The sequence below is a fragment of the Rhinoraja longicauda genome, chromosome 12, assembly GCF_053455715.1.
Source record: "Rhinoraja longicauda isolate Sanriku21f chromosome 12, sRhiLon1.1, whole genome shotgun sequence".
NCBI lineage: Eukaryota > Metazoa > Chordata > Chondrichthyes > Rajiformes > Arhynchobatidae > Rhinoraja > Rhinoraja longicauda.
This window is the reverse complement of record NC_135964.1, coordinates 9,533,681-9,551,091: the sequence shown is the minus strand read 5'-3', so window position 1 is coordinate 9,551,091 and position 17,411 is coordinate 9,533,681. Positions and strand designations below refer to the sequence as shown.

General features: G+C 45.3%; 1 pseudogene; it reads right to left on the bottom strand.

The window, feature by feature from the left end:
- Window positions 1-16,273: 16,273 nt before the first annotated feature.
- On the bottom strand, window positions 16,274-16,391 carry LOC144599039 (5S ribosomal RNA; annotated as a pseudogene).
- Window positions 16,392-17,411: the final 1,020 nt, after the last annotated feature.

The window sequence follows — 17,411 nt, the reverse complement described above, 5'->3', positions numbered from 1 at the left end:
TATTGGAGAGGTGTTGACCAATTTATGTAAAGCAAGCTCCCACAAACAGGGCCTTTGGGGAATGTATGGCAAGAAGGACAGATCACAAATTGGCAATTAGAAGGGCCAAAAGGGGCCATGAAATGACTTTGGCGAGTCGGATTAAAGAAAATCCCAAAGCATTTTATAGCTACATTTAGAACAAAACAGCAGTTTGAAATCAAGAAGGAGATGGTGTTGGAGCTCTTGAAGAACATTAAAGCTAATTTGAAGAACATTAAGATTTGTAGGCTAATTGGCTTGGTATCAAGTCAAGTCAAGTCAATTTTATTTGTATAGCACATTTAAACACAACCCACGTTGACCAAAGTGCTGTACATCAGTGCAGGTACTAAGAACGAACATACAATAGCACGCAAACCTAACAACACAGACATAAACAGTTCACAGCGCCCCCTCAGAGGGCCTCAAGCGCTAGGGAATAGAAGTAGGTTTTGAGCCTGGACTTAAAGGAGTCGATGGAGGGGGCAGTTCTGATGGGGAAAGGGACTGGCTCAGCTGCAGAGACTTAGCAAAAAATATATAGTTGCAGTTGTACAGGGCCCGAGTGAGACCGCACCTGGAGTACTGTGTGCATTTTTGGTCTCCAAATTTGAGGAAGGATATTCTTGCTATTGAGGGGGTGCAGCGTAGGTTTACTAGGTTAATTCCCGGAATGGCGGGACTGTCGTATGTTGAAAGACTGGAGCGGGTAGGCTTGTATACACTGGAATTTAGAAGGATGAGAGGGGATCTTATCGAAACGTATAAGATTATTAAGGGGTTGGACACGTTAGAGGCAGGAAACATGTTCCCAATGTTGGGGGAGTCCAGAACAAGGGGCCACAGTTGAAGAATAAGGGGTAGGCCATTTAGAACGGAGATGAGGAAAAACTTTTTCAGTCAGAGAGTTGTGAATCTGTGGAATTCTCTGCCTCAGAAGGCAGTGGAGGCCAATTCTGTGAATGCATTCAAGAGAGAGCTCGATAGAGCTCTTAAGGATAGCGGAGTCAGGGGGTATGGGGAGAAGGCAGGAACGGGGTACTGATTGAGAATGATCAGCCATGATCACATTGAATGGTGGTGCTGGCTCGAAGGGCCGAATAGCCTCCTCCTGCACCTATTGTAAAAAAATATATATATAGTCATGGAGTCATACAGTGTGGAGGCCGCTCTGTGCCAGGACCAAGGAACTGCAGTCCAACAGCAAAACACTGCAGATTGTGCGAAGCTGATATAAAAACACAACTGTAAATTCTCAGCATGGTAGGCAGCCTCTGTGGAGGCAGAGAGGACTAACGTTGCAAATCGATGACTTTTCCTCAGACCCTTTATGCTGTGGGACAATCGACGTGAAACCTCCTGTCTATTCCTTTCTCCACAGCTAAACATGTCCAGAAGAGTTATGGAGACATATAGTGTGGAAACAGGCCCTTTGGCCTATCTTGCCCATGCTGACCAACAAAGCCCATCTATACTAGTCGCATCTGCCTGCATTTGGCCGATATATCCTTTAAACCTACCCTATCCATGTACCTATCCAAATATATTTTAAGTGTTGTGATAGTACCTATCTTAACTACCTTCGTTGGCAGCTCATTCAATGTATTCATCACCCAATGTATTCATCACCCGAAAGTTGCACCTCCGGTTCCTATGAAATCTTTCCTCACTCGCCTTAAACCTGTGTATTCTGGTTCTTGATTCCCCTACTCTGGGTAAAAGACTGTGCATTTACCATATCTAATCCTCTCATGATCATATACACTTCTATAAGATCACCCCTCATCCTCCTGCACTCCGAATAAAGTCCTAGCTTGCTCTACCTCTCCCTATAGTTCAGGCCCTCGAGTCCTGGCAACATCCATGTTAATCTTCTCTGCACCCTTTCCAGTGGATGCATACAGTCGCATGTTATAGAAACATAAAATTCTTAAGGGGTTGGAGAGGCTAGATGCGGGAAGATTGTTCCCGATGTTGGGGAAGTCCAGAACCAGGGGTCACAGCTTAAGGATAAGGGGGAAGTCTTTTAGGACCGAGATGAGAAAACATTTCTTCACACAGAGAGTGGTGAGTCTGTGGAATTCTCTGTCACAGAAGATAGTTGAGGCCAGTTCATTGGCTATATTTAAGAGGGAGTTAGATGTGGCCCTTGTGGCTAAAGGGATCAGGGGGTATGGAGAGAAGGCAGGTACAGGTTACTGAGCTGGATGATCAGCCATGATCATATTGAATGGCGGTGCAGGCTCGAAGGGCCGAATGGCCTACTCCTGCACCTATTTTCTATGTTTCTATGTTTCTATGTCTACACAATCTGCGTATCTGTGGAATTCATTGCCGCAGAAGGCCGTGGAGGCGGTCAATGGATATTTTTAAGGCAGGGATAGATAGATTCTTGATTGGTATGGATGGGTAATGGGGAGCAGGCAGGAGAATGGGGTTAAGAGGGAAAGCAGAGGTTCATCTGCACCTCCTCCAACCTCATCTATTGTATCCGCTGTTCCAGATGTCAACTTCTCTACATCGGCGAGACCAAACGCAGGCTCGGCGATCGTTTCGCTCCACACCTTCGCTCAGTCCGCCTCAACCAACCTGATCTCCCGGTGGCTCAGCACTTCAACTCCCCCTCCCACTCCCAGTCCGACCTTTCTATCATGGGCCTCCTCCATTGTCATAGTGAGGCCCACCGCAAATTGGGGGAAAAGCATCTCATATTTCGCTTGGGCCGTTTACACTCGAGCGGTATGAACATTGACTTCTCTAACTTCAGATAGTTCCTCTGTCCCTCTCTTCCCCCTCCCCCTTCCCACTAGTCTTCCCGTCTCCTACTACATCCTATCTTTGTCCCGCCCCCTCCCCTGACATCAGTCTGAAGAAGGGTCTCGACCCGAAACGTCACCCATTCCATCTCTCCTGAGATGCTGCCTGACCTACTGAGTTACTCCAGCATTTTGTGTCCACCTTCAAGAGGGAAAGAAAGATCAGCCACGGAGTAGACTTGATGGGCCAAATGGCCTAATTCTGCTCCTATCCCTTATGAACATGAACAATCTAAGCACACAGAAGCATGGCTACCACACAGTCATATTAGTCCCCTCTCCCTCCCCATCCTTGCCCCTTTCCTCCTTCAAAATCCCCTCCCTCCCAGTTGCATTCCTCCACTCACTTCCATTGATCCCTCTATTCTCCTCCTCCAACTGAGATTTCACGACTGTCAAATTTTACTCTCATTTATGTTTTTGTCAGAAAATAAATTCTAGCACTTAAAAAAAAAATTCTCATCTGCACCCTTATTCATGTAGAACTTGTGACTTTTAAGCTCCGGTATCAGTGGGTTGCAGGCCTACTAACAGCTTATTCCTGGTAAGGCAGCTAATGATGGATATCCATTCATAACTTTACTGCGGTATTTTTCTTACCCGTGGCAACAAAGAAACATCTGCATTAAAATGCAAATCAAAGGTATAGCTCGCAAGTATAACATTAACATGATTAAAATAAGGGATTAGGGTTATCTCACCATGGTTTTTGCACCAGTGTTTTCTACAACTTCAATGAGATTCAGTTAAAGTACTCAGCTCTGCCATTCAGCACATCGAAGTAAGTAATGATGAGTAGCAAGGAACTGCAGATGCTGGTTTAAACCGAAGACAGACACAAAAAAGCTGGTCAGACAGCATCTCCAGAGAAAAGGAATAGGTGACGTTTGAGGTCGAGACCCTTCGAGGCATCTTGACCTATTCCTTTTCTCCAAAGTAAGTAATGAGTTTTGCTAAAGAAAAAAAAACCCATTTGTGTAAAATGTGTATTGCAGCGCGTGATTTCAGTTCATTTAAACTTAATATGATCTTTTCATCTTACACTGCCCTCATCTTAACTTCACTGCTCTATTTATTTTTCATTGCCATCGGTTTACCAGCTGAATCAATGCAAATCATTAAAAAAATAAGCAGCTAAGAAGATGTTATTTTACACAATGGAATGATAGGATCAAGGATGCACTGCTGAAAGGGTGTGGAAATAGAACTAATGGTGTCTCTCAAAGGTGCTGGAGTAACCCAGCGGTTCAAGTCAAGAGAGTCATCAGTATTTTATTGTCACATGTCCCAGATAGAACAATGAAATTCTTACTTTCAGGCAGCAAGCAGCAATGGGTTAAGCAGCATCTCATGGATGGGTGAGACCCTTCTTCAGGCTCCCGACCTGCAACATCACCTATCCATGTTCTCCAGAGATGCTGCTTGACCCGATGAGTTACTCCAGCACTTTGTGTCCATTTGTGTAAACCAGCATCTGCAGTTCCTTGTTTCTACACTTTCAAAATGGAACTGGCTCGCTCTGAGTGTGGCGGTCATACAACTACAGACTACCAGTGTGAAGAAGGGTCTTGACCCGAAACATCACCCATTCCTTCTCTCCAGAGATGCTGCCTGTCCCGCTTAGTTATTCCAGAATTTAATGTCTATCTTCGGTGTAAACAAGCATCTGCAGTTCCTTCCGACACATCCAGACTACCAGTCATCGATGCAAATGCTGTGTGAAGTTTACCTCTTCACCCTGTACCTGCATGAATGTTTCCAATGCCGGTGGCACAGCGATAGAGTTGCTGCCTAACAGCGCCAGAGACCCAGGTTCAATCCTGACCTCGGGTGCTGTCTGTACAGAGTTGGTACATTCTCCTCGTGACCTGTGTGGGTTTTCTCTGGGTGCTCCGGTTTCCCCCTACACTTCGAAAAAGGACAGGTTTGTAGGTTAATTGGCTTGGTATAATTGTAAATTGTCCCTCGTGTGTGTAGAATAGTGTTAGTATGCGGGGATTGCTGGTCGGCGCGGACTCGGTGGGCCTAAACTAAACCTAAACTAAAGATACAAAAGTTTGAAAGTACTTACCGCCAGATTCAAGAACAATTTCTTGCCACTGTTATTTGACTTCTTATATCTTTGGTATTTATTCACAAAATGCTGGAGTAACTCAGCAGGTCAGGCAGCATCTCGGGAGAGAAGGAATGAGTGACATTTCGGGTCGAGACCCTTCTTCAGATATATCTTTGGGATGAATTTTCCCGATTTTCCAATTGACCTTGTTTTTTATTATCTGCATTTTCCCTGTTGGTGGAGCACTGTATTTTACACTCTCTTTATTTTCTCTATTGCATTTCTCTATTGTATGGTACGATTTGCCTGGATAATACACAATATGTTTTTTTCATGATATCAGTACATGTGGCCAATACCAGTGCCAATTGTCCTTGATGTTACATCCAGTTTGGATCCAGTACAGACAATAGGAAGTGAAGTTGCACAATCTCAGACACAGAAACTCCTTTGAGTTCCAATGAAGGAGTTCTCAAGAAGCAAGTGTTTCAATAATTTTTGGAAAGAAGCATAAACCATTCCTTGGCATTTATTTTTGCTGAAACACAAAACAATTCTGCAGACATCCAGAGTGAATATAGCTGCAGAATTCTTGATGGAAATGAAATTGTCCAAAAGTCGGGTGAACACCCAAAATCTATGTAGAGATCTTCAAAAAAGTGGAAACTCAGTTACGAGGGCAGATTTAGAGTTGCAGCTCATTTGAACAAAAATGGAATCAAAGTGGATGAATTTGTGGGTAGACACAAAATGCTGGAGAAACTCAGCGGGTCAGGCAGCATTTCAGGAGAGAAGGAATGGGTAACGTTTCGGGTCGAGACCCTTCTGCAGTTTTTTTTCCCTACACGTGAATGAATTTGTGGTTGGATAGATGGGTGGCCTTGCCAATCCTGCAGCGAGCAGCCAGAGAACATGCCCACCAGACACAGAGACTTTGTCACAGTGGGCTGCATGCCACTAAAACTAGCAATCTGAAGACCTGCCAGAACAACAGCAAGAGAGTCAGAAGTCAGATGTTCATCATACATTTATTAGCCAAGTAAGTATACATACAAGGAATTTAACTTGGTGCATTGCTCGCACATGGTACAAACATGATGTACATGTTTAAAATACGACATACCTCAGACATTTAAAAATAAAACCTATAACACGTTTCTTATAGAAACGTATGGAATTATAAAATTACAAGAGGATTGGACAGGCTGGATGCAGGAAAAATGTTCCCAACGTTGGGGGATTCCAGAAACAGGGGCCACGGTCTAAGAATAAAGGGGAGGCCATTTAAAACTGAGATGAGAAAAAACTTTTTCACCCAGAGAGTTGTGAATTTGTGGCATTCTCTGCCACAGATGTAACATCATGAAAAAAACATATTGTGTATTATCCAGGCAAATCGTACCATACCTCAGGAAATGCAACAGAGGCCAATTCACTGGATGAATTTTAAAGAGAGTTGGATAGAGCTCTAGGGGCTAGCGGAATCAAGGGATATGGGGAGAAGGCAGGCACGGGTTACTGATTGTGGATGATCAGCCATGATCACAATGAATGGCGGTGCTGGCTCGAAGGGCCAAATGGCCTCCTCCTGCATCTATTTTCCACGTTTCTATGTTTCTAAAACATTATAATTTAAACATGTGAAGATAAAGTCAGTCGGTTCGAACTCCTTCCATCGGGCAGACGATACAAGGCCTTCTACGCCCGCACCTCCAGACTCAGGAACAGCTTCATCCCCAGGGCCATAGCTGCTATGAACCGGTCCTGCTGAGCCGGATGGTCACATCGCACAGTGATCCGGCACAGATCTACTTGCACTTTATTCTGTTTTAAAACTGTTACAATTTGTTTCATTGGATTGTTTAAATTAATACTGACTAGCTAATTAAATTATTGCATCGTATGGGAGGCGCATTCCCAATCTCATTGTACCCCTGTACAATGACAATAAAGATATATTGTATATTGTATTGTATTGTATTGGAAGTAGCAGAGTAATAAGAGACTACTGAGGCTGCGGCATGCTGGTCTGGAGCCTGAGGGGCCGGAGGTATAAATGAAGAAGCACATGAGCAAAAGGAGCAAGAGAATTAGGAAAGCTATTGGCAGAAGACCCAGTGGTACATCAATATACTCAGCTCTCAGCGGAGCAGAGCGCTACAGTGTTGACTGCACGGGCTTTCAGGTGCTCCCTGATCAGGAGACACTCTTCACAAAGAAACTTGCAAATATCATAGCCCATAAAGATCTACTTGCACTTTATTCTGTTTTAAAACTGTTACAATTTGTTTCATCGGGTTGTTTAAATTAATACTAACTAGCGAATTAAATTATTGCATCGTATGGGAGGCGCCAATCTCGTTGTACCCCCAGTGTCAAGTTAGGAACAGGGGACGTACAACGAGATCTGGGTGTCCTAGTGCATCAGTCACTGAAAGGAAGCATGCAGGTACAGCAGGCAGTGAAGAAAGCCAATGGAATGTTGGCCTTCATAACAAGAGGAGTTGAGTATAGGAGCAAAGAGGTCCTTCTGCAGTTGTACAGGGCCCTAGTGAGACCGCACCTGGAGTACTGTGTGCAGTTTTGGTCTCCAAATTTGAGGAAGGTTATTCTTGCTATTGAGGGCGTGCAGCGTAGGTTTACTAGGTTAATTCCTGGAATAGCGGGACTTGGACAGGTTGTGTGAGTGGGCGGATGCATGGCAGTTGCAGTTTAATGTAGATAAGTGTGAGGTTATACACTTTGGTGGTAAGAATAGGAAGGCAGATTATTATCTGAATGGTAATCTCAGTTAGGAAAAGAGGACGTACAACGTGACCTGGGTGTCTTAGTGCATCAGTCACTGAAAGGAAGCATGCAGGTACAGCAGGCAGTGAAGAAAGCCAATGGAATGTTGGCCTTAATAACAAGAGGAGTTGAGTATAGGAGCAAAGGGGTCCTTCTGCAGTTGTACATGGCTCTAGTGAGACCGCACCTGGAGTACTGTGTGCAGTTTTGGTCTCCAAATTTGAGGAAGGATATTCTTGCTATTGAGGGCGTGCAGCGTAGGTTTACTAGGTTAATTCCCGGAATGGCGGGACTGTCATATATTGAAAGACTGGAGCGACTAAGTTTGTATACACTGGAATTTAGAAGGATGAGAGGGGATCTTATCGAAACGTTTAAAATTATTAAGGGGTTGGATACGTTAGAGGCAGGAAACATGTTCCCAATGTTGGGGGAGTCCAGAACAAGGGGCCACAGTTGAAGAATAAGGGGTAGGCCATTTAGAACTGAGATGAGGAAAAACTTTTTTAGTCAGAGAGTTGTGAATCTGTGGAATTCTCTGCCTCAGAGGGCAGTGGAGGCCAATTCTCTGAATGCATTCAAGAGAGAGCTAGATAGAGCTCTTAAGGATAGCGGAGTCAGGGGGTATGGGGAGAAGGCAGGAACGGGGTACTGATTGAGAATGATCAGCCATGATCACATTGAATGGCGGTGCTGGCTCGAAGGGCCGAATGGCCTCCTCCTGCACCTATTGTCTATTGTCTATAACACAGACAGAGTGAATCTCCCAGCACTCCCCACATCCTCTCAGCTCTATACCTTAGAAAAACAAGCCGTAATGCTTTCATGAGCTCCTTCCATGTATTTAGTTTAGTTTAGTTTATTGTCCCGTGTACCGAGGTACAGTGAAAAGCTTTTGTTGCGTGCTAACCAGTCAGCAGGAAGACAATACATGATTACAATCGAGCAATTCACAGTGAACAAATACATGACAAGGGAATAACGTTTAGTGCAAAATTAAGCCAGTAAAGTCCGATCAAAGGTATCCGAGGGTCTCCAACTGAGGTAGATAGTAGTTCAGGACTGCTCTCTGGGTATGGTGGGATGGTTCGGTTGTCTGATAACAGCTGGGAAGAAACTGTCCCTGTATATATTTCTATAAGAAAATAACTGCAGATGCTGGTACAAATCGAAGGTATTTATTCACAAAATGCTGGAGTAACTCAGCAGGACAGGCAGCATCTCAGGAGAGAAGGAATGGGTGATGTTTTGGGACGAGACCCTTCTTCAGACTGATGTCAGGGGGGTGGGACAAAGGAAGGATATAGGTGGAGACAGGAAGATAGAGGGAGATCTGGGAAGGGGAGGGGAAGAGAGGGACAGAGGAACTATCTAAAGTTGAAGCAGTCGATGTTCATACCACAGGCCTCATATTTCGCCTGGGCAGCTTGCAGCCCAGTGGTATGAACATCGACTTCTCCACCCATTCCTTCTCTCCTGAGATGCTGCCTGACCTGCAATAATCAATAGTACAAATGGTCTCTGCTATTTGTACTCTCTCCAAAATTCTTTGTGTTCCTCCCATTCTGATGTCTTGCGTGATTATAATCACCGGCTGTGCCATCAATTGCCTGGAGATTAGACTTGGGAATTCCCCGCACTACTTCAATGATCTCCTTTAGGAATATTCTTAAAACCCAGTTCTTTAAGCATGCTTATGGTCCACTAACTCCAGCGGTATGAATATTGACTTCTCCAACTTCAAGTAACCCTTGCTTTCCTTCTCTCTCCATCCCTCCCCCTTCCCAGTGCTCCGACCAGTCTGACCAGTCTCCAAATTTGAGGAAGGATATTCTTGCTATTGAGGGCGTGCAGCGTAGGTTTACTAGGTTAATTCCCGGAATGGCGGGACTGTCATATGTTGAAAGACTGGAGCGACTAGGCTTGTGTACACTGGAATTTAGAAGGATGAGAGGGGATCTTATCAAAACATATAAGATTATTAAGGGGTTGGACATGTTAGAGGCAGGAAACATGTTCCCAATGTTGGGGGAGTCCAGAACCAGGGGCCACAGTTTAAGAATAAGGGGTAGGCCATTTAGAACAGAGATGAGGAAAAACTTTTTTAGTCAGAGAGTTGTGAATCTGTGGAATTCTCTGCCTCAGAGGGCAGTGGAGGCCAATTCTCTGAATGCATTCAAGAGAGAGCTAGATAGAGCTCTTAAGGATAGCGGAGTCAGTGGGTATGGGGAGAAAGCAGGAACGGGGTACTGATTGAGAATGATCAGCCATGATCACATTGAATGGCGGTGCTGGCTCGAAGGGCCGAATGGCCTACTCCTGCACCTATTGTCTATTGTCTATTGTCTATTGACTGCCTCTGATTACATTTTATCTCTGTTTGCTTTGTAGTTACCCTTCTCCTAGCTAACAACGATCTTTTCTACATTTTCCTTGATCTCCGTCTCTTTTGATGCCTCGTTTTCACACCTGACACTTCCTTATCTCTGTGCCCCCCTCTCCCCTGACTCAGAAGAAGAGATCTCGACCCAAAACGTCACCCATTCCATCTCTCCAGAAGTGCTGCCTGTACTGCTGAGTTACTCCAGCATTTTGTGTCCAATATCATCTAAAGTGGAGATCGACACAAAATGTTGGAGTAACTCAGTGGGAGCAGTGGGCAGCATCTCTGGAGAGAAGGAATGGGTGACGTTTCATGTGGAGTCCCTTCCTCAGACATCATCTAAAGTGGTTTTGTGCCAAATTTTGTCTCATTCCTTAGAAATACAGAGGTGTTCAAAAAAATGTGTTATTTTTCAGTAGTTGGTGAGATGAAACAAGACGAATGCTTCCAGGCATTAAATAAACACTAATAATTTAGTTTAGAGTATTGAAAAGCTGGCTCTGCAGTACATGCACACAAATACTGCACAATTAGATTGGTGTCTTTTCTTGGTCATTTTTTTTCCAGCCAGAACAGTCTCACTTTTAAACCCATAACTTGAGGGCTTGCACCCACGAATATTGTTGGAAGGGTTGTTGAACTGAGTGGCTTTTGTCTACTTGACTGGGTGTCAATGTTACAATCACATCGTGGTATCCAAGGAGGGGCAGATGGATCACCCACTGCCATGACTTTCATTAATAACATAATTCTCGCCATAAAAATAGAATGCTGCTCATTTATTTAATTAGTTTATGGGTAGCGTTCATTCCATGTAAATTGGCTGTAGTTCTTCTCCCTGGCGTAACAACAGCGCAGCACAGTGGGCCAGCTGGTAGAGCCGCTGCCTCACAGCGCCAAAGACACGAGTTCAATCCTGACCTCGGGCGCTGTCGCTGTGGAGTTCGCACGTTCGCCACGTGCCCGCGTGGGTTTCTGCCAGGTGGTCCGGTCTTTCTCCCACGTCCCATAGACCTGCGGGTTTGTAGGTTTATTAGCTCTGCACAAATTGCCTCTGGTGTGTAAGAAGTGTTTGAGAAAGTGGGATACGGTACAACTAGTGAGAACGGGTGATCAATGGTCGGCCTGGACTGAAGGGCCTGTCTCCATGCTGTGCCTCTAAACCAAACTGAAACTTTTAAAGTACATATTTGAAAATCTGAAGAAATCCGTTGTGTGGAAAATTGTCCTAAAATTGCTTAGAAATAATGATGGCATTAATTCAAAAGCAAACAAGTTCCTGGGTTGCCCTGAGAATGCAAAGTGGCCGAAACAAACACTATTTCTATTTTTCTTAACTTCTTCACTTGTCTGAGGACTAAACGAAAATATTCAAAGTGTACAGACAAATATTGAGTCTTAGAAAAGGGCGGACTGCAAAGGGTGAGGGTCACTCTGTAATAATGCGTCTGAATGCAGAATCAGTTGGTTGTGACCATGTGAATTGAGCTTTTGATATTCAAAGTGAGTACAGGCCTTTTCATTGTGTATGCTTGAACACTGGTCCACTCATTGCACACATCGATTCCAATTCCATTGATGTCCAATGCTGAATATATTACTGGCTGAATGCACCTTTTTGTTATTTAATAATTAGCACCATGTTGGCAGCTCTCTTGTACCAATTCCTACTATTTAGTTTAGTTTACTTTAAAACTCCTGTCACACTTAGGTGATTTTGTAGGCGACTACAGGTGACTAGGCTGTTGCCACACGGTTGCTGGGGAGACGCCTGTACGGTCGTGAGTCGTCTCCAAAGAGTCGTAGCGTCTTTCTGGTCGCCGCTGGATTTTGAAATGTTTTAACAATTTTGGCGACTGTTGGTTTGACGCCAATGATCATAGCTTGACGTCTCCTGACGTAGGCGCTGTCGTAGGTTGTCGCCAGGTGATGTAGGTTGTCGCCAGTGCTGACCTCATTGAATTCCATTGGAAACTACCTACGTCAACCGGCGACTGGTACCAGCGTCAAAACTGGAGGCCAAAATGACGTGAACTGTCTTTGGTTGTCGCCGACACGGTCGTAGCTTGTCGTAGCTTGTCGCGGGTGGACGTAGGTTGACTTCGATTGTCGTAGGTTGCCGCCTGTGTGGTTGTAGGTTGTCGTAGATGCGGTCGTAGGTGGACGTCCTAAGTCGTGACGATTGGGTCGCCGGTTGTCGGTAGCTTGCCGTAGCTTGACATCGACTAGGTGGTAGGTTGTTGTAGCTGGTCGTAGACATTGTCGTAGGGGGGGTCCAGTCGCCATTTTTTCGGCGACCTGCTACGACTATGACAGTCGCCGGCAGTCGCCTAAAAAACGCCTAAGTGGGACAGGCCCCTTAGAGTCATAGTGATACAGTGTGGAAATATGCCCCTTGGTCAAACATGCCCATGCCGATCAACAAGCCTCATCTGCTGTATACTGGTCCCACCTGCCTGCGTTTCACCCTTCTCCCTCTAAACCTATCCTCTCCATGTACCTGTCCGAATGTATTTTTAAACATTGTGATAGTGCCTGGTTCAACGACCTCCTGGCCCCATAGCAGAAGCGTCTGCATTGCGGGGCTGGAAACTGGAAGTGTCCTGAGCTAATTCTGCTACCTCCATCATCTATTGTACAAGTGATGGCTCCCACTGATTGTCGCCGGAAGCTTGCGCCCTCTTCAGGACGGACGATGACAGTGATGTAACATTTGAAACACGGATAATGGACACGAAAGAAGAAGAACAACCTCCTACAGCAGCTCATCTCATACACCCCATCACCCTTTGTGTAAAAAAGTTACTCCTCAGGTTCCGATATAATTTTTCCCCCCTCACCTTAAACCTATGGTTCTTGATTCCTCTAGTCTGGGTAAAAGACTGTGCATTCACCCTATCCATTCCTCTCATGATATCGTATACCTCTATAAGATCACCCCTCATCCTCCTGCACTCCAAGGAATATAGTCCTAGCCTGCTCAACCTCTCCATAAAACCCAGGCCCTCAAGTTCAGGAAACACCCTTGTTAATCTTCTCTGCACACTTTCCAATCTAACAATGCCTTTCCTATAACCAGGAGACCAAAACTGAACACAATACTCCAAATGTATTGTACAACTGTAACATGACCTCTCAACCTCTACACTCAATACTCTGATAATGAAGGCCAATGTGCCAAAAGCCTTCTTGACCACCCTACGTCCTTCTGATGCCACCTTCAAGGAACCATGCACCTGCACTCCTTGATCCCTCTACTCTTCAACACTCCCCAGAACCCTGCCATTCACTGTGTAGGTCTTGCCCATATTAGACTTCCCAAAATGCAACACCTCACACTTCTCTGTATTAAATTCCATCAGCCATTCCTCAGCCCACCTGGCCAATCGATCAAGATCCTGCTGCAATTTTTCACAACCATCTTCACTATCAACAATTCCACCAACTTTAGTGCCATCTGCAAACTTACTAGTCATGACTTGTACCTTCACATCCAAATCATTGATATTGATAACAAACAGCAATGGGTCCAGCACCAAATCCTAAGGCACACAACTAGTCACAGGCCTCCTCAGTCTGAAAAACGACCTTTTCAATCCAGGCAGACACCAGCTCTCCTGGGATTCCATGCGATCTACCCTTCCAGATCAGTCTTCCATCAAATGCCTCACTGAAATTTATATATATATGTCTACAGCTCTGCCTTCATCAAACCTTTTCGGTTAAATCCTCAAAACATTCAATCAGATTCATGAGACACGATCTCCCACGTACAAAACCATGTTGACTATTCCTAATCAGCCCTTGTCCATCTAAATCCACGTATATCTTATCCCTTAGAATACCCTCTAGTACCTTTACAACCACAGATGTCAGACTCACTGGCTTGCAGTTCCAAGGCTTTTCCCTGCAGCCCTTTGTAACTAGAGGCACAACATTTGCCACCTTTGAGTTTTCCGGCACCTCACCTATGTTAAATGACGGCTCGTAATCCTCAGCCAGGTCACCTGCAATTTCCGCTCTGGCTTCCCAGAGTGTCCTCAGATTTATCTGATCAGGCCCAGGAGAATTGTCTACCTTAATACACGTCAGAACCTTCAGCACCTCCTTGACTATAATACTGACAGCTCTCAAGGCACTTCCATTGACTGCCCCAAGTTCCCCATTCCTCGTCTTTCTCCACAGTAAAAACAGAGGAGAAATACTGGTTGAGGACCTTGCCTGTATCCTGTGGCTCCACGCGGAATTGGTCGCTTTGATACCGAGGTGCTCTCTCATTCTCTCTCGTTACCCCTTTTTCCATTAATGCACATAAATCTCTTGAGATTATCCTTAATATTGTCTGCCAGACTCTCTCCAGTCCTCTTTTTGCCCTCCTGATTTCCTTTCTTAGCTTGCTCCTCAGTTCCCGAAACTCTTCCAGGGATACACTTGATCCCAACTGCTTGTACCTGCCCCATGCCTCCATCTTATTCTTGACTAGAGCCGCAATTTCTCTCATCATCCATGCTTCTGCACCTGCTTTGCCCTTCACTCTAACAGGAACATGAGCTCTTGTCAGCACACTTTTAAAAACATCCCCTTTCCAGACGTTCTTTTTCCTTCAAACAACCTGCTCCAAACAATTGAGCGAGTTCATGTCTAACAACTTCAAAGTTGGCCTTGCCCTAATTTAAACTTTTAACTCGTGGATCTGCCCTGTCTCTATCCATAACTATCTTAAACTCCACTGCGATTTCTCCTCAAGGTTTGTCCACTTTGAAGAAGTTCTCCTCCTCTCTTCGACGACAGTTTAGCAACATGCCACCTATACCCTTCCTTTGTCCCGCCCCCCTGACATCAGTCTGAAGAAAGGTCTCGACCCGAAACGTCACCCATTCCTTCTCTCCTGAGGTGCTGCTTGACCTGCTGAGTTACTCCAGCATTTTGTGAATAAATACCTTCGATTTGTACCAGCATCTGCAGTTATTTTCTAACACTCTCGTTTAATTTAGTTTAGAGATAAAGTGCGGAAACAGGCCCTTTCAGCCCAGCGCTGACCAGCGATCCCCACACATTATCACTATCCTACACCCACAAGGGACAATTTTTACATTTACCAAGCCAATTAACCTACATACCTGTACGACTTTGGAGTGTGGGAGGAAACCGAAGATCTCGGAGAGAACCCACGCAAGTCAAGGGGAGAACGTAGAAACTCCATACAGACAGCACCCGTAGTCGGGATCGAACCCGGCTCTCCGGCGCTGCATTCGCTGTAAGGCACCGTGCTGCCGCCTTCTTCCACTTGCCCCTCCCAATTTCCTAAGACTAGATCAAGCGTTGCCCTCTCCCGTGTGGGCCCTCTACATATTGCTGGAAGAAACTTTCCTGAACACATTTGAACAATTCTGCCTCTTTCAAACCTTATGCACTATGACATTTGCAGTCAATATTGGGAATGTCAAAATCCCCCGTTAGGCCTGCAGCTTCCTTAGTCTTTGCCGTGTTAGTCCTGCAGCCGCCTGCAATCTCCCGGCATATTTGCTCTTCTAATTCCCGTTGACTATTTGGAGGACTGTAGTACACTCCCAGCAAGGTGATCACCCCTTTCTTATTTCGCAGCTCCACCAAATAGCTTTGCTGGATGAACCATCAATAATGCCATCTCTGACCACTGCCGTGACATCCTGCTTAATCAATAAACTCCTCTTTTACCTCATCTCTCCTGAAGCATCTGTACCCTGGAACATTAAGCTGCCAGACCAGTCCCTTTCTTAACCAGGCTTCTGTAATGGCGACATTGTCCCAGTTGCCTGTACATATCCATGCCCTGAGTTCATCAGCCTTACTCATCAGGCCTCTCGCATTAAAATAAGTGCAATTCAAACCAACAGTCCTTCCTCACTCCCTGCCATGCTCCTGCCTGTTCTGTCCGCTGAACTTTATTTCATCACCCTCTCGACAGACTTCCAGCCTCTCACCTGCCTCGGATGCCAGCTTATATAAGATAGGCCAGGCCCTGTGGCCCACCGAATCCCAGCCGACCAGCAATCACCCATACACTAGTTCTATCTTACATACTCAGGGCAAGTTACCGACGCCAATTCACCTACAAACCTACACGTCTTTGGAATGTGGGAGGAAACCGGAGCACCTTGAGGAGAACATACAACTGACTAACTCTGTACTGACAGCACCCGTAGTCAGGATCAAACTCAGGTCTCCGGCGCTGTAAGGCACCTGTGTTCCCAAGTGGTCACCCATCCAAGTACTAACCAGGCCTGAGGTTGCTTAGCTTCCGAGATCTGACGAGATCAGGCTTTCTGAAGCGACTATGGCCATAGACTGTGTAGACTGTTCCGACTTTAATCCTACCTTAAATTAATTTAATATTGCTTGAATGTTTTATCAACGTTGCATTGGTGATAAAAGTGATAATAGGAAGATTGCAGCTGTTTGAATGGCAAGAATAAAAGTGTTGTTCACAGGTTTGTGTTGACTAGCTTGTGATCTCACTATGAGGTCTGTCACTGGATTCACCACTGTCCAGCAATAGAGTTCAATCACGTTGAGCTGAGCGGCTGGTATTCTGCCTTGTCAGCTTTATATCAGGAACGGCAGCTATTGAGAGAATCCAGTATGGTCCAGACACTCATATTACAATCACTAAACTGTTGGGCTTTAATCCTCTAAATCTCCCGTGAAAAATAGATAGGCTTATTTACCATTACCCACACTAAAAATCAGATCACCAGCAAATGACCACAATGGTAAGGACCTTGCAAGGACATTCATAACTTATACCTTACTGAGAAACAACTACAATAACCGACTGCTTCTGCAGAAAGTGCAAAGGCTTTTAATGATAGAGTGGAGTCTTGAACAATTTTTTTTTTTTTTTTAATTAAAAATTGTCCCTCGTGTACGATTGTGTTAATGTGTGGTCGGTGCGGAAGCGATGGGCCGAAGGGCCTGTTTCCACGCTGTATTTCTAAACTCAGCTAAACTGCAGTCTTTCTGTCAGATCTCCCAACAATTGTGCTTAGTTTAGAGATACAGTGCGGAAATGGGCCCCTTCGGCCCACCGAATCCGCACCAATCAGCGATCCCCGCTCATCAACACTATTCTGCACACACTAGGGCCAACTTATACCATGCCAATTAGCCTAGAAACCTGTACGTCTTTGGAGTGTGGGAGGAAACCGAAGATCTCGGAGAAAACCCACGCAGGTCACAGGGAGAACGTACAAACTCCGTACAGATGGCGCCCGTAGTCAGGATCGAACCCGAGTCTCTGGCGCTGTAAGGCAGTAGCTCCACTGCCAGGCCACTGTGCCACCCCGTTCTCTTGTTGCTGTCACACTTG